The sequence below is a fragment of the Leucoraja erinacea genome, chromosome 5 (assembly GCF_028641065.1).
Source record: "Leucoraja erinacea ecotype New England chromosome 5, Leri_hhj_1, whole genome shotgun sequence".
Taxonomy (NCBI): domain Eukaryota; kingdom Metazoa; phylum Chordata; class Chondrichthyes; order Rajiformes; family Rajidae; genus Leucoraja; species Leucoraja erinaceus.
In genome coordinates, this window is record NC_073381.1 from 75,346,607 (window position 1) to 75,373,037 (window position 26,431).

The 26,431-nt window shown below is 43.0% G+C and overlaps 1 long non-coding RNA gene across 2 annotated transcripts in view; it reads right to left on the reverse strand.

Moving 5' to 3' along the window:
• Positions 1-818: 818 nt before the first annotated feature.
• LOC129697424 (uncharacterized) overlaps positions 819-26,431 on the reverse strand; it is a 28,306-nt gene continuing 2,693 nt past the window's right edge. For both annotated transcript variants that reach the window (XR_008723523.1, XR_008723522.1), the window contains exons 2-4: positions 23,939-24,103; positions 9,041-9,123; positions 819-3,107 (exon numbers count right to left, since the gene is read on the reverse strand). This is a non-coding gene — a long non-coding RNA (uncharacterized LOC129697424). The remainder of the gene's footprint in view (positions 3,108-9,040; positions 9,124-23,938; positions 24,104-26,431) is intronic.

The following is a 26,431-nucleotide window of genomic DNA, read 5'->3' on the forward strand; positions in this document are numbered from 1 at the left end:
CCTAATTCTCCTATTTCCTATGACCTTATGACCATTTCTGTACACTTGCTAATCGAGAATCGATGGTATGGCAATACTCTACCAGACTGTTTGTATGAAAACGAACTTTGCTGTGTTAGCACTTCACACATGTGACAATAAAAGTACCTTTCACCCATTGAGGCAAATTGCAGCTTACATATTTTGTATATGGAGCCCACAGTTCATCTCTTCCAAATGTTGAGATCCTTGCATCTCACAGAAACGTCTAGAGGGAAACATCACAAATCTTCACGAACAAAATGCAAAGTGCTGGAGTAAACCAGTGGGTCAGGCAGCATCAGTGGATGGAATGGAATGGAAATACAACATTTAATGTATGGATCTTCTTCCCCTTGGAATAAAATACAAAGTGCAATCTTCTCATGTAGAGCTAATTAAGCAGACTTCAAAGCATTTAACAGTTAATTATTCACAATGCAATAATAATTCTCAAATTTAAAAACTCACAGCAGAAAGTTCCTTGCAAAGGTTTTTTTTAATTAAAGCGTAAAATGGAATGGCACCAATCAGTGTTCAATTTCCTGACATTCATTAAATGGTCCCATGAACCCACTTTAAATGAATACTTCTAGGTCCAGGATTGAAACACTAATTTTATTAAACTGGGAGACTTCATTTATTTTAATGTGATTGTTATAGTTACAAACAAATGTATATTGAGATATATCTGAAAATATATATTGAAGATAGACACAAAAAGCTGGAGTAACTCAGCGGGACAGGCAGCATCTCTGAAGAGAAGGAATGAGTGACGTTTTGGGTCGAGCCTTCTTTAGACTGATTAGGGATAAAGGAAACGAGAGATATAGAAGATGATGGTAGATAGGAGTTCAAGACTGCTCTCTGGTTGTGGTAGGACAGTTCAGTTGCCTGGGAACATCTGGGAAGAAACTGCGTCTGAATCTGGAGGTGTGCAATTTCACACTTCTATACCTTTTACTTAATGGGAGAGAGGAGAAGATGGAGTGGCTTGGCCTTGATTATGCTGTTGGCCTTGCTGAGGCAGCATGAGGTGTAAAGGGCCTGTCCCACTTGCCGATTTTTTCGGCGACTGCCGGCATCATTGACTGATGTATCAGCTCACCGAAAAAGTCGTGGCGTGATGACGTATTGACGCGCGGTGTTTCCTCAAGTATCGCAACATTTTTTTTGTCACCGCTGGATTTTGAAATATTCAAAATCTTTCGGCGACCCTGATACATCAGTCAATGACGCCAGCAGTCGCCGATAAAATCACCAAGTGGGACAGGCCCTTAAAGTTTGCTGTGGCTGGACTGCTGGGCTGATTTGAACTCTCAAACTTTGTAGAGAAAAGGATGCAAATTTACAATATATTCCAATGTGCCCATTTGGCCTTATCTAAATAATCATCCACTACTCTCTTCAATAAATTGCTTTTGTTTTATTTATTTCTTAACTGCAATATTAAAGGGCTTTCCACCTGATCTTCTTTGGAGGAATACACTTTGGGATGATCAGAATGCATATGATAACCTTGCATCAGAGGTGGCATGGTGGCACAGCAGTAGAGTTGCTGCCTTAAAGCGCCAGAAACCCAGGTTCAATCCTGACTATGGGTGCTGTTTGTTTGCAGTTTGTACGTTCTCCCTGTGACCTGTGTGGGATTTCCCCGGGTGCTCCAGTTTTCTCCCAAAGACGTGCAGGTTTGTAGGTTAATTGGCTCGGTAAAATCGTGAATTGTCCCAAGTGTGTGTGGGATAGTGTTAATGTGCAGTGATGACTGGTCAGTGTGGACTCTGTCAGCTGAGGGGTCTGTTTCCGTGCTGTGTATCCAAACTAAACTAAACTAATGCCAAGGTGTATTACAAGAGAACAGTAAAGCAATGAAACTGATGGTCTGAAGAAGGGTCCTGACCTAGAACATCACCTATCCATGTTTTCCAGAGATACTGCCTGACCCCCTGAGTTACTCCAGCATGTTGTGACCTATCTACACTGATCCTGTTTACCAGCACTTGGTCCTTAGAATTGGATGGCATCAGCTGCATGGAGGAAATGTGCTTCGTTCAAGGGGCCTCGGCTTGATTCTGACCTTTGGTGCTGTCCGCGTGGGTTTACATATTTTCACTGTATGGACTATTCTCGGGTGGTGTGATTTCCTCCAGCATTAAAAGATACGCTGTTTGCTGGATTAATTGGCTAGTATAAATTGCCTTGGTGTATCCTCCTCACTATCAACAACACCATCAATTTTCATGTCAGCTGCAGTCTTTCCAACCATAGCTCCTGCATTCACATCCACATCATCACTGCAGATAACAAACAGCACAAATCACAGCACTACACCACTGACGACAGGACTCCGATCCCCCTGCGACATTGCCCTCTGCTTCCTGTCACCAAGGCAATTTCAGATGTAATTTGATAAATTTGCTGAATCCCATGGTCTCTTATCTCTAGGATCAGTCTCCCACGCCACCCTCATTGACACACGTAAGTCTCTCTTTCAAAAAATCAATCAAACTAGTCAAACAGGACCTCCCATTTGCAAAGCCATGCTGATTCTCTTTTGTTAATCCCTGTCTCTCCAAATCAGATTAATCCTGTCCCTCAGAACCTTTTCCCACAGTTTTATTGCCACTGATGTTCAACTCACTGGCCAATCCCTGCAATTTGGCATTTCCCCCGTGGTCAGAAAAGATTTAAACATTTCAATCAGAGGCCCTAATTTATGGTCACTATCATAATGGTGCTCCACTAATACTTCCCCAGCTATATTCCCAAAGAATTGCCCCGTTCTCTCATCAGACTTTCTATTCACTGATTTAGGAAGCCCTCAACGACACTGCTCTAATCCTTTCAGGCAAAGGCGATCACACTTAATATTGGAAAATCATAATTCATAACTGCAATTATTTTTACATTTTTAATGATAATTCTTTCCATTATTTATGCAGGTTTTTATTTATTTAATGAATTAACCTGATGAAGCTATAACAAGTTAATTTCTTACTATTTCAGCCCACAATGTCTGTGTTGAACACGGTGCCATGATAAACTCATTTTATCCACCTTCTTCTCCCATCCATTTGTGAATTGTGGCACTGCAAGAGAAGGCACAAAAAGCAGCATCAAGCTGTAGTGGGATGCTCCTTCTTCAAATTAATATTCCAAGGATTAAAAATAAGACAAACAAGATTACACAAATACACAATATGACCAAATTATATTGCCAACTGTAAAGCAATTCCTACTCACTAATGTCAGGTGAAATTGTCTCTCGGGTTAGAAGGGTGAAACAAAACAATACAAACTATGTGAGGAACTTTCTGAAGCAAATAGAGTGGTAGAATCATGCTTTCAGACCCTTGCCCTTTGGTCCAACTAGTCCATGCTCATCTACTGTGGGTGCCCCATCAAAGCTGGTCCCACTTGCATGCATCATCTCCCTCTATATCATTCCGTTCCATGTACCTGGCCAAGTGTCTTTTAAATGTTGTTATAGTACCTGCCTCAACTATCTCTCCAGGCAGCTCATTTCATCTACCCACCATCCTCTGAGTGAAAAAGTTACTCCTCAGATTGCTATTAAATCTTTTCCTCCTCATCTTAAATCTGTGTTCTCGGGTTCTTGATTCCCCTTCTCCAGGTAAAATACTCAGTGCATTCACCCTATCAGTTTCCCTCATTATTCTATATACACCACCATAAGATCACCACTTAGCCTCCTGTGCTCCAAGGAATAGAGTCCTAGCTCTGGCCCGCGAGTGCTGGCACTTTCTTTATGTTTTCTCGGGACTCTTTCCAATGATAGTGGTGCCATCGAGTGTGGCAGCCTCGCCTGCAGCTGTTCGTCCTTCACCCTTTTTTTAATTTTTAGTTTGTCAAAAAGGTTTGTTTTGGAGGCCTTTTAGTCTTTTTATGTGGGGGATGGAGGGAGGGGGGGAAAGGGGGAAACTGATTTTCCCGGTCCCTACCTGGGCGAGGATGCGTCTTTCCTCCGAGCCGCATCTTCGCCCCCTCCTCGCGGCATACCACCTGGATTGGCGCGGCCATTCCTGCCGGAGACCGGCCAGAGCTTTGAGCGGCAGCTTTAGCGGCGGCGCAGCACTGAGGTACCATCGCGGAGCGGGCAATGCCTTACCCGGGTCGCCGTGTTGGAGCTCCGGAGTGCTGGGCCTGCCGACTTCAACATCGGCGGCGCTGACTTTAACATCGCGGAGTCCTGGGACCTTTCACCGAGGTCGGCAGTGTTGGAGCTCCGCCCAGTGCGGCCTGTGGACTTCAGGAGCCGCAGTCTCCGGTAGGAAGCGGCCGTTTCGGAACTCCAAGCCGCTGAGAGCGTTCTTCCGACGCCGGAGTTCCATCATTCCGACGAGAGGACCAGAAACATCGGGCTGCCATAGCGGCGACTGAAGAGGCCTCAAATAGGCCCCCGACCACGGGTGAACATAGAGGAGTGGACTGAACTTTACTGCCTTCCCTCATAGTGGGAAACGTTGATCCCGCTGTGGGGGGATGTTTTTAGGTTTAATGTTCCATTTTATAATGTTGTGTTGTGTTTATTTTATTTGTGTGCTGAAATGGCAACTCAAATTTCACTGCACCAATTGATGTATGTGACAATAAATGTCCTTTGTCCTTTGATATCCTTACTATTGCAGTGACCAAAAATCACAATAGTCCAAATGTGGCCTCATCAACGTCTTGTACAACTGTAATATAACAGGGGGAGATGGCAGGGTGTGGCCACAGGGGGAGATGGCAGCCCTACCGGCAGTCTGTTTGTCTTTTCATTCCTTATACTATTTTTTTTATTTAGTTTGTTCTAAGTTTGTTTTATTGTTCTCTAGTGTGTTTTATGTGGGGGGGGAGGGGAGTGGGGGAAACTTTTTTCATGTTCTTATCTTCCCGGAGATGTGATCAATTTTCGGATCACATTCTCCGGGTGCTGCGGCCTACAATCGCTGGAGCTGGAAGCCTCCTCGGACTGTCATGAGCCCCACCGCAGGGCGCGGATTTAACATCGGAGCGGGTCGCTTGCCTGGGATCGCTCCCACCGTGACCACTGCAGACTTTAACATCAAGGGCTCGCAGTCTTGGGTGAGGCCGAGTCGGGTGCTCCAACGCCGCGGAGGGCTCGACCAGCCCCGACGTGAGATACGATCGCCTGGCGCGGGGGAGCTGACATCCCCCTGATACGGGAGTGGAGCGCCTCGACGCGGAGGGCCTGAACGCCGGCTACGGGAGTCAAGATCGTCCCGTCAACGGGGGCTCGAGGCCCACGACCGAGGAAGAGCTAGGGGAAGGACTTGAACTTTATTTTGCCTTCCACCACTGTGAGGAATGTGTAGGAGTCACTATGGTGGATGTTCAATGTTAAAATGTGTTTTGATTGTTCCGTTTCCAAGATGGCTGCCGGAAGGGAGAGTGAGCGCTGGCGCGATTAGCTGCCGCTGCTCTCTCTCTCAATTGGGTATTGTTGATGTCCTTACTATTTATTTTTTATTTTTTGTTGTTATTTTTTTTTTTTTTTTTGTTTTGTTTCATTCCGCTTACATGTTTTGTAATCTGCTTACTCAATTTTGTAAAGCGACTTTGAGTCCCTGAAAAGCGCTATATAAATTCAATTCATTATTATAATTATTATAGCGTCCCAACTTCTCCACTCATTGCCCTGACTGACGAAGGTCAATGTACCAAAAGCCATCTTGACCACCCTTTCAATCCGTGACACCACTTTCAGGAAACTGTGTACCTGTATTCCTAGATTCCTCTGCTCTAGAACTCCAGTTGGGACCCTACGTTTCACTGGGAAGATCCTACCCTGGTTTGACTTGTAAGGAAACACAATACAGCCAGTAAATAAAGCATTGGTTTGGCAATGCTCTTACTCGCTCAGCCTTGCAGCATTGAGTACAGGCAGGTCAGTGTCACCTCCAGCAAATTGACTTAATTACGTTTTCTTAGAACTAACACATTGATGACATCTTCCAGAAAATTTTCCCTCCAGTGACCTTAAAAAGTACTCAAAAAAGTACTCAAAGTACATTTTCTTGGTGTTAGACATCAGACAGACATTTCATGGTGTGATAATGCTGCTTCGATTTTTGTTTTGTTATCTACATTGAAAAGCTGCCTCTTGAGTGACCAGAAATCACAGTGTGAGTACAGCAGACATTTTTACATATGCAAAGCCATTACATTATTAATGGGGCAAAGGGTAACACAATGGCTCTGATACAAAAGATAATTTAGTTTTGGTTTAGTTTAGAGATACTGCACAAAAAACAGGCCCCATCAGCCCACCAACTATGCGCCAACCAGCAATCCCCACACTATCCAACACACTAGGGACAATTTACTATTTTTACCGAAGCCAATTAACCTAGAATCCCGTAAGGATGGTGGGAAGAATCCGGAACACCCGGGGAAAACCCATGCGATCAAGGGGAGCCTGACATCGGTGGTGGGGAAGACGCTAGAGTCAATTATTAAATAAGTAACAAGAGGAGTATTGGAGCAAAGAGGTCTTCCTGCAGCTGTACAGGGTCCTAGTGAGACCACACCTGGAATATTGTATGCAGTTTTGGTCTCCAAACTTGAGGAAGCACATTCTTGCTATTGAGGGAGTGCAGCGTAGGTTCACGAGGTTAATTCCCGGGATGGCGAGATGTCATATGTTGATAGATTGGAGCGGCTGGGCTTGTATACTCTGGAATTTAGAAGGATTTTTGAAACATATAAGATTATTAAGGATATGGACATGCTAGAGGCAGGAAACATGTTCCCGATGTTGGGGGAGTCCCGAACCAGGGGCCATAGTTTAAGAATAAGGAGTAAGCCATTTAGAACGGAGATGAGGAAAAACTATTTCACACAGAGAGTTGTGAGTATGTGGAATTCTTTGCCTCAGAGGGCGGTGGAGGCTGGTTCTGTGGAAACTTTCAAGAGGGAATTAGATAGAGCTCTTAGGGATAGCGGAGTTAAGGGATATGGAGAGAAGGCAGGAACGGGGTACTGATTGTGGATAATCAGCCATGATCACATTGAACTCGAAGTGCCGAATGGCCTACTCCTGCACCTATTGTCTATTGTCTAAATAACCACATTTTATGAGAACATGGGAAAATGTTGATTTCCTATTTATTACTAAATGTATGGATGATGCATTTACAAACTGCCTCTCCAATTTCACCTGGTTTAAACTTTAAATTTTAAACAACTTCAAAACAGGTCCCCAATTATTTTGTGAACATTAAGTTGTTTAACAGCCTCTGCAATTTGAGTAATAACAGCGCATTTGGATAGCAGTAAAAGGATTGGTCCATGTCAACATGGATTTATGAAGGGGAAATCCTGCTTGACTAATCGTCTGGAATTTTTTGAGGGTGTGACAAGTAAAATGAATGAAGGAGTTTCTGGACTTTCAGAAAGTCTTTGATCAGGTCCCACAGAGGAGATTAGTGGGTGAATTTAGAGCACATGGCATTGGGGGTAGGGTACTGACATGGATAGATGACATGGATTGCCAACAGGAAACAAAGAGTAGGAATAAACGGGTCCCTGTCAGAATGTCGAGTGGAGTGCCGCAAGGGTCCATGCTGGGTCCGCAACTATTTACAATATATATTATTGATTTAGATGGTGGGATTAAAAGTAACGCTGGCAAATTTGCAGATGCCACAAAGCTGGGTGGCAGTGTGAACTGTGAAGAGGATGCTAGGAGGTTTCAGGGTGACTTGGACAGGTTGAGTGAGTCGGCAGATGCATGGCAGATACAGAATAATGTAGATAAATGTGAGGTTATCCACTTTGATGGCAAAAACAAGGAGGCAGATTATTATCTCAATGGTGTCAGATTAGGAAAAAGAGAAGTGCATTGAGACCTGGGTGTCCTTGTACACCAGTCACTGAAAGTAAACATGCAGGTACAGCAGGCAGTGAAGAAAGCTAATGGAATGTTGTCCTTCATAACGAGAGGATTTGAGTATTGGAGTAAATAGGTCCTTCTGCAGTTGTACAGGGCCCTGGTGAGCCCACATCTGGAGTATTGTGTGTAGTTTAGGTCTGCTAATCAAGCGGTATTAAGGGATATGGGGAGAACGCAGGCACGGGTTACTGATTGTGGATGATCAGCCATGATCACTATGAATGATGGTGCTGGCTCGAAGGGCCAAATTCCTCCTGCAGCTATTTTCTATGTTTCTATGAGAACATACAAACTCCGTACAGACAGCACCCGTAGTCAGGATTGAACTCAAGTCTCTAGCGCCGTAAGGCAGCAACTCTACCGCTGTGCTACTGCTCTACCTTTCCACATATGTCCAGAACTAAATATGTTTCACTGTTGCTGCTTGTCACTTAAATGCTTCCTCAGCTCAATGGTACCTCCATATTTCAGAAGAGAATTGCACAATGCGCTTTCCAGCAATTTGACAATGTTGGTGCGATACACTGTATTTTATAGATGGATTGGTTTCCACATTTTAATCTTAAAACCTACAATAAAACCGAGCCACCATTATGAATAAGATTAAAGATTTTTGCAACTATTCATGAATGGTAACCCGGCCATTGATTGCATTAACAGTAAATGTTGTTATATTTAGCTGGCGCCTGCAATTTTAATAGTGCTTTAAAGCTAGTAAAAGCTGCTGAATGATATTAATGCAGTAATTTAATAAGATTTATCATTAGACTCATAGACTCCAGTTACCCAAATGTAAATGTCGCCGTGTCTTCAGGCAGGGGAACATGCCCTGAGCTGCTATTTCCATCAGTGTCTGTAATTTCTTTTTCCATCCTCTATGGCCAGATCTGTTTCCTTTAAGGTGTTTTTCTATCTGTGTTGCCAAGGAACCTTTGTCAACCTCCCATCCTGTTATTAGAATCCATACTGAGATTTATTTCAGTATCCACACATTCCGTATGTGACCAGACCACTAATGTCCTCCTTTTATTCTACCTCCTCATTTATTCATTATTATCTGGTATCAGAAAATGAAAGAATGAATTGACAGATGCACCACACTACCTTTGCGGGGTCCCGAGCAGCTTCTGGTAGCTTTCAAATTGATGCGGATAAATATTTTTTTTTTTACCCCAAGGGTGTGGATTCTGCAAGCACAAACAAAATAAAACATTCACTGGTTTTCCAATACTTTTCAGTTCTCTCATGCTGACAGCCCAGTGGGAAGGTAACCAATTGTAACATCACAGAAGTCAGATTCATTTTATGCTTTTGCATTATAGGTATGCAGGCTTTCTATGTTTATACTTCACTCTAACTGATAGTCAGTGCACACTTTGGAACAAACCAATATTTATGTAAAGCCGGTAGCAAAAATATCTACTTATTGAAAATCTACGACTTAGGAGCATGTTGCCCAGACTCGAAGGCCTGAGCTATAGAGGTTGAGAAAACTGGGACCCTATTCCTTGGAGCGCAGGAGAATGAGGGGGTGAACATATAGAAGTTTACGAAATTATGAGAAGAATAGATCAGGTAGACTCACAGTCTCTTGCCCAGAGTAGGGGAATCGAGAACCAGAGGTCATTGGTTTAAGGTGAGGGGGAGGGAAAGATTAAATAGGCATCTGAGAGGTAACCTTTGCACGCAAAGGGTGGTGGGTGTATGGAACAAGCTGCCGGAGAATGTGGGTGAGGCAGGTACAATCGCAACATTTAAGAAACATTTAGACAGGTACATGGATAGGCCAGGTTTCGAGGGATATGGGCCAGATGCAGGCAGGTGGGACAAGTGTAGAGGGGACATGTTGGCCAGTGTGGCCAAGTTGGGCCGAAGGGTCTGTTTCCAAGCTGTACGATTCTATGACCAACATTTCAAGGGAGATGTAAATACGCAGGTGTGAGTCTGGGGCTGGGAAGCCGAGAGATGCCAGATAGAGAGAATTCCTATAGAATTTAAAAGCAGGACCTCTTCAGTTATGGGCCAGTCTGAAGAAGGGTCTCGATCCGAAACATCACCCATTCCTTCTCTCCAGAGATGCTGAATGTCCCGCTGAGTTACTCCAGCATTTTGCATCTATCTTCGATTTAAACCAGCATCTACAGTTCTTTCCTCCACCTCTTCAGTGATGTTTCTTGAAGGTTGATTTCTGCTGGCAGCTCAGCTGATTTAAAGACGTTGGATTCCTGCTGGTCTCTGGTAAGTCTGGAGCTGCGTTTCCCAGTTGTAGGGCAGCCTGTCAACTGGCAGGAGATGGGAACTGCTGGATCCAGTTGTCAAGTGCTTTCCCGCCACAGGCGGGTGGGTCAGGACCAGGAGAAGGACGAGCTGGAGCCATAGGATCAACCTAAACCTAGACCGCCCCCAAGTTCACAGCAATCATCACCCATCAGTGCAAAGATTATGCTAGTCCCATTTTATTCCCTCCAGATCATCCTCAATTTACAGTGTCTGTACTGGCCGGATAACCCATTAAATCTGTGCATCTTTAGGACATGGGAGGAAATCAGAGCAGCCAGGGGAAGCCCATGTGATCACGAGGAGAAGGTACATACTCCACATAGACCCCGGATGTCAGATTGAATCTGGGTCACTGCAGTGGTGAGGCAACAAGTGTACCGGCTGTGCTATCCCCACACTTATTACCCCGTTAACCTCCAGCTCAAGCAAATGGTTCAATTTCTCACATCTGGAGCCACTGTAGACAATCTTTGTCAAATAGAGAAGCGTGTGTTCCTGTGGAAGGAGAGACTGGGCCTTTCTACACCCACCACCCTCCAATCACCACTTCACACCCAATCACCCACATCCTCTGTGCTGCACAACATAACTTATCCAATATCAACAATAAAAATAGAGGAGGTGGAGAGGCTTTTCAGAGGACAAAAGGGGCGGAAATCTCCAGGACTGGACAATGTTTCCCCCTCTACTCTTAAGCTCTGTGCCAAAAAGCTGGCACTGGTCTATACAGTCATTTTTAACCAGTCCCTGTAAACATGTACTGTCTCTGCCTGCTTCAAAGTCTCCACTATTGTCCCTGTACTCAAAACAGCAAGGATTACTTGTCTTAATGACTACAGGCCTGTCACACTGACCTCTGTAGTCATGCAGACACTCGAAAGACTTGTGCTGGCCAAGCTGAAAAATATCACAAACTCCCTGCTGGACCCTCTGCAGTTTGCATATCGGGCCAATAGATCTGTGGATGATGCAGTCAACCTGAGCCTGCACTTCATCCTACAGCACCTAGACCGCCAGGGGACCTATGCGAGGATCCTGCTTGTTGATTTTAGCTCTGCATTCAACATCATTGTGCCAGAGCTACTACACTCCAAACTTTCCGAGTTGGCTGTGCCTGAACCCATCTGTCAGTGGATCACCAACTTCCTGACAGATAGGAAACAGCATGTGAGGCTGGGAAAGCACATCTCGGACCCGCAGACTATCAGCATAGGAGCACCGCAAGGCTGCGTACTCTCTCCTCTCCTCTACTCTCTCTCACCAACGACTGGACCTCCACAGACACCTCTATCAAGATTCTCAAGTTTGCGGACGACACAACCCTGATTGGACTGATCCAGGATGGGGAGGAATCTGCCTACAGACAAGAAGTGTCACAGATGGTGTCCTGGTGCCATACCAACAATCTAGAGCTCAATGCTCTTAAGACAGTGGAATTGATAGTAGACTTTAGGAGAGCTCCCCCTCCCCTCACTCCGGAGTCTTTTAAGTTCCTGGGAACCATAATCTCCAAGGACCTTAAGTGGGGGGGCTACCATCGGCTCCGCAGTCAAAAAGACACAACAGAGGATGTACTTCCTGCGGCAGCTGAGGAAGCACAATCTGCCACAGACAACAATGGTCCAATTCTACATGGCCATCATAGAGTGTGTTCTCACCTTCTCCATCATGGTCTGGTTTGGCTCAGCCACCAAGCACAACACCTGGAGGCTGCAGCGAATCGTCCGATCAGCAGAGAAGATTATTGGCTGTAACCTTCCCTCCATTGATGAACTGTACACTGCAAGGGCCAGGAAGCGAGCGGGCAAGATCATCTCTGACCCCTCCCACCCTGGCCACAAACTCTTTGAATCACTTCCCTCTGGAAGGCGACTCTGGGTCTCTGGCATTGTGAGGCAGCAACTCTACCACTGCGCCACCATGCCGCCCATTCTGGAGAGTGACTCCACTGATTAAAAATGTTTCATTCATCCTGTTGGCAGTAATTCAAATTAATAGCTAAGATACATACATGGGCAAACTGGGCAGCTGCAAGGAGGTTGAGGACTAGATCTTGTGGGCAGGTTCTTAACAGTGTTGGGTCAGAAGGACATGTGATGTTTTCCTTAAACCGACCCTTCCTTGGGAAAAAAAGGAAGCAGTCAGGAGGGGACTGCGGACGGAAAAATGTGTTACCAGTTCAGGTCACTGACCTTTCATCAGAGCAAAGTAAAACAGAAATCAAATGTGTTTTGAGACGCAGAGAAGAGGGAAGATATGAAGGGACAGAGAATGATGTCCATGATAGTATGGGGACTAAGAGAAACTGAGTGGCATAAATAGTTGAACTGGCTGAGAGAGACCGGAGTCAAGTGTGTATAATCGTCATATGTTTCTGACAACGGAACAATGAAATTCTCACCATAACAGCAGCATAACAGGCTTGTAAATGCAAAGCGCACAGATAGTATATAATGATTTTCAGAAATCAATAAATAGTGAAAGCTGAACTGGAGCTGAGTCACAATCACCACCATTATACATCTCATTCAGTCTCTAAGTCCCTCTCCACACTGCAACATAACCCACTTGTTCTCCAGCTTCCTCTCATGCACTTTCGCACATTCATTGTGGACTTGTTTTCCGATTGTGTCATTTTGCACCAATGTTTGGTTTTATTTTTGCACGGCCGTTTTCTTCTCATTGTCTTGTAGAATTTATACAATTTATGATTAATTAATATTTTTTGTGTATGTGTCTGAATCTTGTAATCTTGCAAGCAAGATTTTCATTGTACCTGTACCTCACTGTACTTGTCTATATGATAAAAAAAAAACAACGACTCTAAAGCTGTTAATTTGTTTCTCACTCTGCTGTTGCTGTCTACCCTATGGAATATTTTCAGACTCTCTGATAAGTTTGATAAGTTCACCTCATTTTTGTAAGGTAGGGTTTTAAGCATTTGGGCCATTTCCAGCATTTTAAGTAAGTAAGTAAATTTAAGTTTATTGGCCAAGTATTCACATACAAGGAATTTGCCGTGGTGCTCCGCCCACAAGTAACAACATGACATACAGTGGCAGTTACGAATGACTCAGAAAACACTAAACATTAATAATAATAATAAGGCATTAATGATAAAACACCATTGATCAACACCACCTCCACAACCAGTACCCTGTTCCTGCCTTCTCCCCATATCCCCTGACTCCGCTAAAGAGCCCTATCTAGCTCTCTCTTGAAAGTATCCAGAGAACCGACCTCCACCTCTGAGGCAGAGAATTCCACAGACTCACAATGCTCTGTGTGAAAAAGTGTTGCCTCATTTCCATTCTAAATGGCTTACTCCTTATTCTTAAACTGTGGCCCCTGGTTCTGGACTCCTCCAACATCAGGAACATGTTTCCTGCCTCTAGCGTGTCCAAACCCATAATAATCTTATATGTTTCAATGATGCCCTCTCATCCTTCTAAATTCCAGAATATACAAGCCCAGCTGTATATTTTACAGTTTTTAATCTTATATTTGCTTTTAAGATCGATACACACTGTGTGTGCTCGCAGAAATCTGTGTTGTATGACTGTTTATCAGTACATTGTCCTGTCTGTATGTTGAGCCACGTCAAAGAAGATTTTCTGTTACGACAGACAATAAAGTTTACTGAATCTGAATCTGAATCTGAATCTGCTCCATTCACTCAGCATATGACAGTCCCGCCATCCCGGGAATTCACTTTGTGAACCTATGCTGCACTCCCTCAATAGCAAGAATGTCCTTCCTCAAACTTTAGAGACCAAAACTGCACACAATATTCCAGGTGTGGTCTCACTAGGGCCCTGTACAACTGCAGAAAGACCTCTTTGCTCCTATACTCATCCCTCTTGTTATGAAGGCCAACATGCCATTCGCTTTCTTCACTACCTGCTGTACCTGCATGCTTACTTTCATTGACTGATGAACAAGGACCCCCAGATCTCTTTGTACTTCCCCTTTTCCCAATTTGACACCATTTAGATAATAATCTGCCTTCCTGTTTTTGCTACCAAAGTGGATAACCTCACATTTATCTACATTAAACTGCATCTGCCATGCATCTGCCCACTCACCCAACCTGTCCAAGTCACCCTGCATTCTCATAGCATCCTCCTCACAGTTCACACGGCCACCCAGCTTTGTGCCATCTAAAAATGTGCTAATGTTACTTTAAATCCCTTCATCTAAATCATTGATGCATATTGTAAATAGCTGCGGTCCTAGCACCGAGCCTTGTGTTATCCCACTAGTCACTAGTCCAAGGTCGATACAGAGGATGGATGTTGATAAGCAGGGACATAAAGTCCTGAAATCTGTTAAGTAGGAAGGTGATAATGGGAGCTGTTTATGGAGGGATGTAGAACAGTTGGTAGAGGTGACCTGGAGTGTGTATTGTGTGGATCGGAGGTAAATGGAACCATAAGGGGGAAGGAGGTTAAGATGTGATGTGGACCGGGGAAGGATGTGGGAAAAGGAGAAAAAATGGGAGGATTGGAGATGGATCGGACAGAGAGAGCGAGGGTAACACAGGAGGGAACGGTTATCTAAAATTTGATTCATTTCAGAATTATTTTCAATTTCTTCTTGCAAAAGAGGGAGATGTGCCTCAGAGGTGGGAAAGTGGAAATAAAACCCCTGTCCCACTTACATGTCCTTGGCACGCTAATTATGCGACCTTGCGTCGTGTTGAGGTCGCGCGCGACCTCATGCGTCCGCACAGCCGTCTGGAGTGCGTGACGTTATTTGAAGATGGACACGAAATGCAGGAGTAACTCAGCGGGACTGGCAGCATCTCTGGAGAGAAGCAATGGGTGATGTTTTGGGTCGAGACTCTTCTTCAGTATGAAGAAGAGTCCCAGCTTTGCGATCATTTGCCTGCTTCTGGTGCTGTTGGAGGTGAGACGTTGCGTCGCGCCAGGGTCTTGGGCCTGTCCCACTTTGGCCGTCAGCTACGCAACAGGCCGGTGGCGCGCGAAGATTTTGTTCGCTACCAAATTTCGGAGCGCCGTGCGATACCACGCACAACTCCATACCCCTCCGCACTTCTCAGTGGGACCGGTCCCATGCGACCTCAATGCGACGATGAGGTCACGTAATTTGCATGCCAATGACACGCAAGTGGAACAGGACCTTTAGTATGGAATTGGGATGATGCGATGCAGCTGTGCAGATTCTTACCTTGTCAGCTCTGTTGAGTTTATTAGAATTATTTTGGCATTGTATACATTTTCGATGAGCTAAGCTGCTGGCAATGTCTCCTCCAGAATTGATACTGAAAAATATGGCTTCTTTTTTTTCTATGAAAATGGATCTCCGTAAAAAAATAATTATCCTCTCTTATCCACACTCAAGTTGTTTGAAAAGCCGCAAAATGTGTTTTTTGAGGGGTAGCACTCTCAGTATAAAATTGTGATATGATTAAATATTATTTGGAGGAAGTGCAAGAATAAAGATGTTTTTTTCCAAAACTTTTCCAGGTTGCAGAGCATGCTAAAAGTGTTACCTGAAAAAAGTATATAACATTCCGAGAGGTATACTGTAGATAGGGTAGACAGACAGAATGTTTTTCCCATGATAGAAAGGACAAATTCTAGAGGACATAGCTTTAAGGTGAGAGGGTCAATGTTTAAAGGAAGTGTGCCGGGCACATTGTTTATTACACCTGGTCCGCATAGGCATACGGGATCTCCCGGTGTCAGCCATTTGAATTCCACTTCCCATTCCCATACTGACATTTCTGTCCAGGGCCTCCTCCATGGTCAGGGTGAGGCCACACGCAAGTTGGAGGAGCAGCACCTCATATTTTGCTTGGGTAACTTGCATCCCAACGGTTTGAACATTGAATTCTCTAATTTTAAGTAACTTAGACTCCCCTCCCCTCCTTCCTCCACCCTAGTCGTTTTACCAGTTCCTCTGTTCTCCACATTGTTTCTTTGAGATCACACCTTCCCTCGCCAACAATGGACCCACCAGGCACCACACTGCCTGAGGTCATCTGTGGTTGGTCCTGGTTTTATCTTGCCTCCAGCTCTTCACCTCCCCTCCCCACCCACCGCTTTCAGCCTGAAGGAGGGTCCTTTTTCTCCAGAGATGCTGCCTGACCACTGATTCCAGCATTGTGTGTCTACCTTTGGTTAGAGCTTGATTGGTTATAACTCAATTTCAATCAAGAACTGAAGAGTCATTTAAAAGTTACATTGCAATTTGACAATCAGAAAAAACAAACTGTCTTGCAAATAAAATCAATCTGGGGATTTGTTGGGTTTTGTGTTTTACATATTCGCTCAGAGAATGGAATTCTACTAAAAACCACTGTGAATTAGACCCATATGTTGCAACTTCACCTTCACCAGTAAAGAATCCTGGAAAAGAACGAGGATACATACAATCATTACAATGGTTAGCTTTTGCATATAAAGCCATACCTGTTGACACACAATTATAGTTTTAATCCAATTTAGCTGAAGCTGCTCTGAATATTGATGAAAAGATTTTGCTGATGTGAGATGGAAACTGCATAGGGACTGGACCTGGACTTTCCACAATGGTCATGATGTGTGGGGGATGACCCAGTAACTCCCCTTGTTGAGATACGCCTCTCCATCAACCTCAAGTTATGATTCAGTTTTTCTATTGATTTGAATCAGAAAATCCATTGCAAAGTGAATTCAACATCTTGACCCTATGGAGAGATGTGCTGCTCACATGCTTCCATATCACATTAAGACATAGTGAGAGCTTTCAGGATTTATAGACAAATTCAACATTTATATGGAATTTTGTCTAGTTATTAATGAATAGGAAATTCTGAAATGTCGTATTTTCTAACATAATTTTTAGCAATTATGTTTTCCCCAAAGAGCAAAAATATTTTAATTTATCTGTTGGAAAGACAAAATACATGGGTTTAAAATACATCTTTATTCTGTTCTTTTCTGAGATGAATCATGCAGTATAATATTAGTATATGAACATGATTCATTTTTAATGCAATCTGCCCTCAATTTCTTTAATAGTCTATTTATATAGTATGTTTTAACTCTTCTAAAGGCAGAGCACAATTTCATGTGAATGTGTTAAAAATTAACATTGCAGTAATTTCACCTCAGATGTTCTTGATGTTCACCCTCTGCGTACATCTCTCGTTGTACAATGGTGTGATGTGTGTGGAGGGTGTACATCAATAAAACCAGCCTTTCAAACAGATGGCATTCTTTGTTTCAAACCCTTATCCTGACTTTCAAATATTGGCCATGGTTGAGTGGTGGATTAGAGAACAAATTTTAGGTGAGAGATACAAATGTTATATATTGGCAAATGAGAACAATCTTCTACAGAAAGCTTCTTCATAAATCTGCAATGTTGTTAAAACACAGCTTGTTCTAACACAACCTGCAATATCGACTGCGTGGAGTGTCTTGTGGAGTGTGGTAAGTAAGGGGCAATTTCAGTTGAAATATCTACTTGTTTCATTTATGTTTACTGTTAGATTGTCTCATCCATGCAATTTTCACTTTTGACAATAAGCAAGTAGTTGAAAAATCTAGGGCAGAGAGACTGGTGGAATCAGTAGCAAAATAAATGGAGTAGCTGGAGGAACTCAACGGGTCAGGCAGCATTTGTGAAGGGAAATGGATACACAATGTTGTTTCGATCGAGACCCTTAGTCGAATCCCAATTTTTCTAATTACCAGGTAAAACTGGATAAGTAGGAAATCCTGAGTCACTGTCAACTGACTCAGAAGTTCCATAATATGGGTTTATAAATCTCTGAGTTCACAACATGTTTTAGCACAGAGTACAATGGCACTAAGTTTAATGTTTGTGGACTGTACCAGGGCATAGAGTTTTAGATTTATTGGACTTTCAGATCGTATCTGTGGACTGTAGGACCTGAACAGATCAGAAAGTTGTGTACTTCAACAGAACTGAGACCATCACCTTCCCATCCCAACAAGATGGGTTTGCAAGTATCGCTGGAAAGGGTTTAAATGAGCTGGGAGGAGATTGGGAAGCTGAACGAAGATTTAGCAGGGGAAAAAGCAGAACTGGAAATGGACAGTAGAAAATTCACAAAAGAGTTTGTAGTGGCAGAGGAAAATAATGGCCAGAAAATGACCGCTGGCTCACAGCGTTGGAGACCCCAGTTCAATCCCGACCATGGGTAATGTTTATGCAGGAATTTGCACTCTCTTCCTGTGACTACATGGGTGTTCACCAGGTGCTCTGATTTCCTCCCACATCCCAAAGACATGGAGTTTTGTAGCTTAATTAGCCTCTGTAATTTGCCCCTAGTGCAGAAGGAGCAGATGAGAAAGTAGGATAACATAAATCCAGTGTGAATGGGTGATCGATATTCAACATGGACCATGTGGACTGAAGGGCCTAGTTCCACGCTAAATCCTGAAACTGAACTCAAAATATAAATGGAGAAGAAACAATTTGTTTGTGTATAAGGCTATACAACTCAATACAGGAAGCATAGTGAAGCAGGTGATTGGGCAGGATTGGTAGAAAGTATGATATTATAGCTATTATGGAATTATGCCTTGAAGAGGGGCAAGGTTGAAAATGTAATGTTCCTGGTTACAGAGTTTTGAGATAAGATAGGAACAGGACTAAAATTGGGGTTGCCTGCAATATTGCTTAAAGAAACAATCACCGATTGAGATGTGACAATAGTGAGAGGGATCATTCAATGAGGCTTCCTGGGCTGAACTGAAAAACGAAAAAAGGGTAAATCATGCTGTTAAGACTATGGATCTCTAAATAGTCAAAAAAAAATAGTAAGCCAATTATTGGCATACATTGATGAAGAAAAAATGGAGGATTCCCCTAATGTTAAGTAGGACACAGTTGTTGTAAAAGTTATAGAGGGCGCAGTGCTATAATTTGAGGTGAGTAAAAGTGGGCGTGGGGTGAAGGCAGGTCTGGAATTTACTTTATTTTAGGGTGCGTGGTGGGCAGATGAAATTTTGTGATAGTGATCACAAGCTTTTATTTTGAGAGGGCTTGTACACAAAACAGGGACTCCTTAATGCTTTGGACGTCACCAGGTCCAAATGAAGTATACTCCAGACTGTTAAGAGAAGCAAGGGAGGATATGATCACCCTTTTCCAATCCTTCCTGGCTGCAGAAGACGTGCCGGAGAACTGCAAATTTATACTAACGTTTTGCAACGATAGGAAGGAGGGAGATTTGCGAATTTTTTGTTGACAAGATGTTTGACAATGCAGCAGCGTTGTTTAAGACTAGCTGAAACCAGTTCTAATCAACAAAAAGCTCCCACATGTGGGAGAGTAAATCTTGTAGTAAACACCCTGCTGGCTGTAGCTAAACCAATCAGAAAGAAACATGATTTTGAGTAGTGCCATCAACAAATAGAAAGACAAGAGAAGTACTTTCTGATCCGTGGGAATATCTACATATTGGTAGATAGACATTAAATGCTGAAGTAACTCAGCAGGTCAGGCAACATCTCTGAAGAAAGGAATAGGTGACGTTTCGGGTCGAGGCCGTTCTTCGGACTGATGGGAAGAAAATGTTCTTGGTGGTTATGATTCTCAGGTCCCTGTACCTTCTTCCCAATCGTGTAAACCAGCGTCTTCACTTCCTTCCTATACAAAGTTAAAGTTTAACTGGTAATTGCATCCATGGTTTCTTTGTTCCTTCTTCACTCAGATAGTATGTAAGCTCGGTACCTGAATAAAAGTTGTAAGATGCTACCACCGGAGAATCATAGAGAATTTGGTGGTCTAACAGAAGGGATACACCAATAAATGCATGATGGTGGGCAAACTATTGCAATCAATTCTAATTAGAATTCTAATTCTAATTAATGTCAGTATTTGGAAAAGCACAGATTAATCAATAATTAGTCAGCATGGACTTATTAAGAGGTCTATGTAAATTTTTTAGAGGAGGTAACGAGGAAGGACTGCGAGCATTGTGTTTGATGTAGTCAGTAAAGGGCCTGTCCCACTTAAATACCAAAATCCTGGGGCGCCGCGCGCCAACACGCATCACTGCCTACGTCACCAAGCACCATGCGCGCATCACGTGCGTCGTGCGTCGTGACGCGTAAATGGTGACGCGTAAATTATGCGCAAATGATGCCCAAGTGGGACAGGCCCTTCAGAATCCAGCAATTATATTGACCAGGTCCCACCATTTCCCTCAAGTTAAAAAAAATGTCCATCGGATGCAAGGGAGAGCGGTAACAAGACAAAGTTTGCTTGAGGGAAGGAAATAGCAGGAATGGTAATAGTGGACAGGTACGTTTGTGGCTGAAAGTCTGTTACCAATCGGTTTCCATAGAGCTCAATTCCTGATCCCTTACTTCTTATAACATACATTAATGTCTTCAACAACTCTCACCAACTACTACAGATGCGCCGTAGAAAGCATTTTATTGGGATGCATCACAGCAGCTCCATCCAAGACCGCAAGAAATTGCAGAGCATTGTGGACGCAGCCCACACCACCACACTAACCGACCACCATTGACTCCATTTACACTTCACGCTGCCTCGGCAAGCCCACCGGCATAACCAAGGACCCTGGCCACTCCCTCTTTTCCTCTCTCCTATGAGAGGTACAGAAGTGTGAAAATTCACACTTAGAATAGAATAGAATAGTTTATTTATTGTCATTGTAACATGAACCATGTACAACAAAATTTAAAAATGTCAGCCAGTCAGTGCACCATTCAAACATTTCTAAAAGCTAACGATACATACAAGGTAAAATATTAAAAGATAAACAACTAAATAAATATCACGAAAATAGCACGCATAAACACCCAACCCTCCATCCTTCTGTCGATTTCACAGTGTACCACAGTCCCTTAGTATGTCTCGCCCCTGCGTTCCTTGGCGGCTACATTTAGTGCTTTTATAGCAGTGGGGTAAAAACTGTTTTTTAGTCTGTTCGTCCTTGTCCTTGTAGATCTGTACCGTCTGCCTGACGGCAACAGTTCAAACAGGGAGTGTCCGGGGTGGGAAATGTTCTTTATGATACTCTGGGATTTTTTGGTGCAGCGGGAACTGTGTAAGTCCTCCAAGGTAAGGAGAGGGCAGCCGACAATCCTCTGGGCGTTGTCAATGGCCCTCTGGAGCGCTTTCCTCTGAGCCGCTGTGCAGCTGGTGTACCACACGCATACACAGTATGTTAGTATGCTCTCAATGGAGCACCGATAAAAGGACAGCACTTCCAGATTAAGGGATCGTTTCTTCCCAGCTGTTATCAGGAAACTGAACCATCTTATCATCAACTAGAGAATGGTCCTGAGCTTCTATCTACCTCACTGGAGAACCCCAGACTATCTGTAAGCAGACTTCACTTTATCTTGCACAAAACATTATTCCCTTTATCATGTATCTGTACACTGTGGATGGCCCAATTGTAATCATGTGTTGTCTTCCTGCTGACTGGTTAACACACAACAAAAGCTTTTCACTGTACCTCGGTGCACACGACAATAAACTAAACAAAACTAAACTAAAAGCTAATAATTTACACCAATATGTAAGGAACACGATTGATAGATTTGCAGTTAATACACAAACTGGCAAATAGTTAACATTGAGGAGAAACATTTTTGTTCGTGAGAAGATGTAGATGGGAGAGAAGTGTGAGATAATACATTTGAGCAGGTGCAACAAGTTAAGGGAATATATGATAAATCAGTTTCAGTTTAGTTTATTGTCACATGTACTGAGATACAGTGAAAAGCTTTTGTTGCGTTTCACGCCAGCAGAAAGCCAATACATGATTACAATCAAGCCATTTACAATGCATAGGTATATGATAAGGGAATAACGTTTAGTGCAAGGTAAAACCAGCAACGATCAAGCATAGTCAGAAGGCCACCAAAGTGGTAGATAGTAGTTCAGCACTGCCCTCTGGTTGTGGTAGGATGATTCAGTTGCCTGATAACTGCTGGGAAGAAACTGTCCCTGAATCCGGAGGTGTGCATTTTCACACTTCTATACCTTTTGCCTGATGGGAATAGGGAGAAGAGGGAGTGACCAGGTCCTTGATTAAGAAGGGGGATTCGCCAGGGTGCAACTCGTCCTTGATTAAGAATTAAATTGATTAAATGGGAGAAGATTAAGTGATGAAAAGGAATAGAAGGAACTAGGAGCTCACTGTTCGATAAGGTAGTAGAATGGTCAAGAAGGTGATTAGCGCTGCCGGGGGCTCCGACATTGGGACCCGGAGCAGGGCCTTACATCGCCTGGCGCGGCTTTAAATGGCCGTAGGACTTGCTAGCGCCCGCCGGGGGCTTTGACTTTGACTTCGGGAGAGGAATGTAGAGCAGGGGAGAGACAAGACTTTGCCTTCCATCACAGTGAGGAGGAGATTCACTGTGATGGATGTTTGTGCAAATTGTGTTGGTGTGTGTCTTGGTTCTTTTCTTGTATGACTGCAGAAACCAAATTTCATTTGAACTTCATGTGAGGTTCAAATGACAAATAAACGGTATTGTATTGTATTGTATTGTAAAAAGCCATGTGAAATGTTCCAGCACAAAGGCATTGGATATAAGTGCAAGGAGGTTATTTGAGAAGTGTTCACAACACTAGCTTGGCCACATCATTAACAATGTATAATTCTGGCCACCATGTAACAAGAACTCAAGAGAAACAATTTTTAATCAGTTATTGTATTTTATTTTAAACAGAGGAGGCTAAAGGGTGTCTTAACTGAGGTATATAAAATTATGAGGGACCTGGGTAAAATAAATAGGAAGGGCCTATTTCCCTTAATCGAACAGTCAAAAATCAGGGCATAGATTTAAAATAGTTGGAGGAATGTATGTTCATTTCAATTTAGTTTATTGTCACGTGTACAGAGGTACAGTGAAAAGTTTTTGTTGCATGCAATCCAGTCAGCAGAAAGACAATAAATGATTACAAACAATTGTAAAGATACATGATAAGGGAATAACATTTAGTGCAAGGTAATGCCAGCAAAGTCCAATCAAGGATAGGCCAAAGGTCACCAATGAAAAAATAGCAGTTCAGCACTGCTGTCTAGTTGTGGTAGGACATATCCAGAGGGTAGACACAAAATGCTGGAGTAACTCAGCAGGACAGGCAGCATCTCTGGAGAGAAGGAATGGGTGACGTTTTGGGTCAAGACCCTTCTTCAGACTGATCAATGCTATCCAAAGGGTGTTGAGGTCTGGCACTGATTGCACTGAAAGGTGGTGAAGGCAGATATGTTCAGCATATTTCAAGAATACTTAGATGCGCTTTGAAGAGCTGTGATCTGCAGAGTTATGGATCTAATGCTGGAAGGTGGGACTAGGTTAGGTACAGAGTAGATATAATGGGTCAAATGGCTTGGGTTCTCCATCATAAATGTTTTGTGATACTGTGACCAATCAACAAATGACACCCTATTTTCAAATCTTGAATTATTTGGGAATTGGTTTAAACATCTTTTATCCGAAGGATTCAATCTGTTTTAAAGCATTTCTTGCTGTGCGCCACTGCCAAAGCTCGTGTCAGATGATTTTCCAACACGCATTCCTTCTGTGTAGCAAAAAGCAAAACCTTCATGACAATTCTTGATGGATAGCTGTGTACAAGCCAATATTCATCAGTCATCAAACTTGAGGTCAAATATTCAATGTCGCTTTAGGGAGCTTAATTATTTCACATGCTCGGATGCTAAATTGTGCGGAAATGAAAATATCTTACCATATCTGTTGGGACACACTTCAGGAGGCAATAATCGTGCTGTGCGTTGGCAAGGAAATGGACTTCATGCAATTGCTCTTATATTATTCAATTATGCGCTATTGTTCCCAGTGTGGAGAGACAGGATTGAAGATAGTTTTTCATGTTGGCACAAAGTTTAGTCGCCTGAAGATCAAAATACAGTAATTATAAACCAACAGAGCATTGTTATCTTCATTAAATTGTCAACTATTTTAACAGATGTTGGCACTCACTGTGGTATATGGACGTTTTCATACCTTGAGACAAATAGATAACAGATTGATGCAAATTAGGAAAGTATTATGGAAAGCAGCTTTTGGACCAAGTCACAATTAAAGCCAACGTCTGTTCGCTGTTAAAGATGAATGTTAAGAGAAGTAAATTTAAGAAACACGGGGTCTTAAAATTATTTATAATTTAAGGTGAGTCTGCCTGCAGAAAATAAATAAAACTCAACGTAATGGTTAGGAATGGAACTAAATGAAGTGAGCTAAAACTGAAGCTAACTTTTTTTGAATTGGCTTTAGCAAATAAAAAGTTTCCTGGCAGATTTTGTGGTTGCACATAAAAATCTACCTTTTTTTTTCACAAATCCTTTCATTGGCATCATTATGTCATGACTGGAACTCCTAAAAAGTCAAGGTACAAAGAGATATTAATAATGAAAAGTGGCATGTAAAAATATAGATTGGTGTCATTTGGGATGGGTATTTGAAGTACAACAGATTTTGAGCATCACGTTCAAGAAAAAAATGAGCTGCGTAGTGAGGAATGTTATTGCCATATTGTGCTGATATAATAATATTATTGATTAATTATCCCCAACAACAAATCGGCACAAGATACAAAAAATAACTAGTTAAAATGGGTTGTCATTTGCTGGTACGTGCCGGCAGACTTCCAGATGCTGGCAAATGTGGGTTTCCTGAGTGAATGCTGAAGCCCTAATCTTGTCGGCTGAGCTTTGCCAGTGAATTCCTGGCTGTACTCCAGTCCTGGACTACACGGAAATCCAGCAGCACAGGAGGAGCTTGCTGACATTCCCACTTATTTATGCTGTGGAGAAAGGTGAACTCTAATTTTCTTAATTTATTTTTGTGATTTCTGAGGGGCAGCAATGTTGAGGGTCAGTTGAAGAAAATGTTGTGACTAATTCTAACCAACTGAGGTCTGCTGGTCAAGAAGTCCAGAAGCCCATTACAGATGGAGGACCCAATGCCTCTAACACTCCAAATATGGTCGGACCATATAAAGCCTCAGCTTTACATCCCTGTTTTCATGTTCTAGTCCTCTCAAAATGAATGCCAGCTTTGTATTTGCCTTTCTTGCCACTGATTCAACCTGCAAATTAACCTTTGGGTAATCCAACACCAGCACTCCAAATTTGTTTTGCACAGGTTTAGAGGGATATGGGCCAAACGCAGGCAAGTGAGACTAGTGTAGATGGAACATGTTGGTCGGTGTGGGCCAGTTAGGCTGAAGGGTCTGCTTCCACACTCTATGACTATGACTCCGATTTCTGAATCCTCTTCCCATTCAGAAAATAGTTTACACCTATATTCCTACTACCAAAGTGCATGACCGTACACTTTACTGCACTGTATTCCATCTGCTACTTCTTTGCCCACTCTCCCAATCTATCCAAGTCCTTCTGCAGACTCCCTGCTTTCTCTACACTACCTGCCATCCACCTATCTTTGTATGATCTGCAAACTTGACCACAAAGCCATCAATTCCATCATCCAAATCATTAATATACAATGTGAAGAGGAGAGGACCTAACACTGAACCCTATGCCATTCTCTCAATCTTCAATCCATGCTAGTATCTTCCCTCTAATACCATGGGCTTGCATTTTGTTTAGCAGCCTCATGTGCGGCACCTTATCAAATGCGTTCTGAAAATTCAAGTAAACAACATCCACTGACTTTCCTTTGTCTATCCTACTTTTTACTTTCTCAAAGAATTCCAACAGATTTAATAGGCAAGATCTCCACTTCACAAACCCATGCAGATTTCGGCCTATTTTATCATGTGATTCTAAGGGGATGGGGGTGAGTGAGCCTTGCTGGAGCTTTGTTTGCCTGTTCAAAATGGGCATCAGAGACAAGGGAGTTTGAACCGGCCCGTTTGCGGAGCTGGATTCAGCCGCGGAACTGACTTACCGTCACCCGGTGGGGTCACAACATCGGAGGCCTGGATCGCCTCAACGCAGAGGGAGAACAAGGAGGGAAGAGACAAAGACTTAAGATTTTTGCCTTCCATCACAGTGTGGAGGTGCCTGGTGAACTCACTGTGGTGGATGTTAAAATTTGTGTTTATTGTGTGTTTTTGTTATTTTTATTATATGTATGACTGCTGGCATGAAATTTCGTTCAGACCGAAAGGGAATTCAAATTCAAATTAAGCTCATTCGGTAGAGAAACATTGTTGCCAAAGATCACCCCTGACATGGCTTGTAACCCAGTGTAG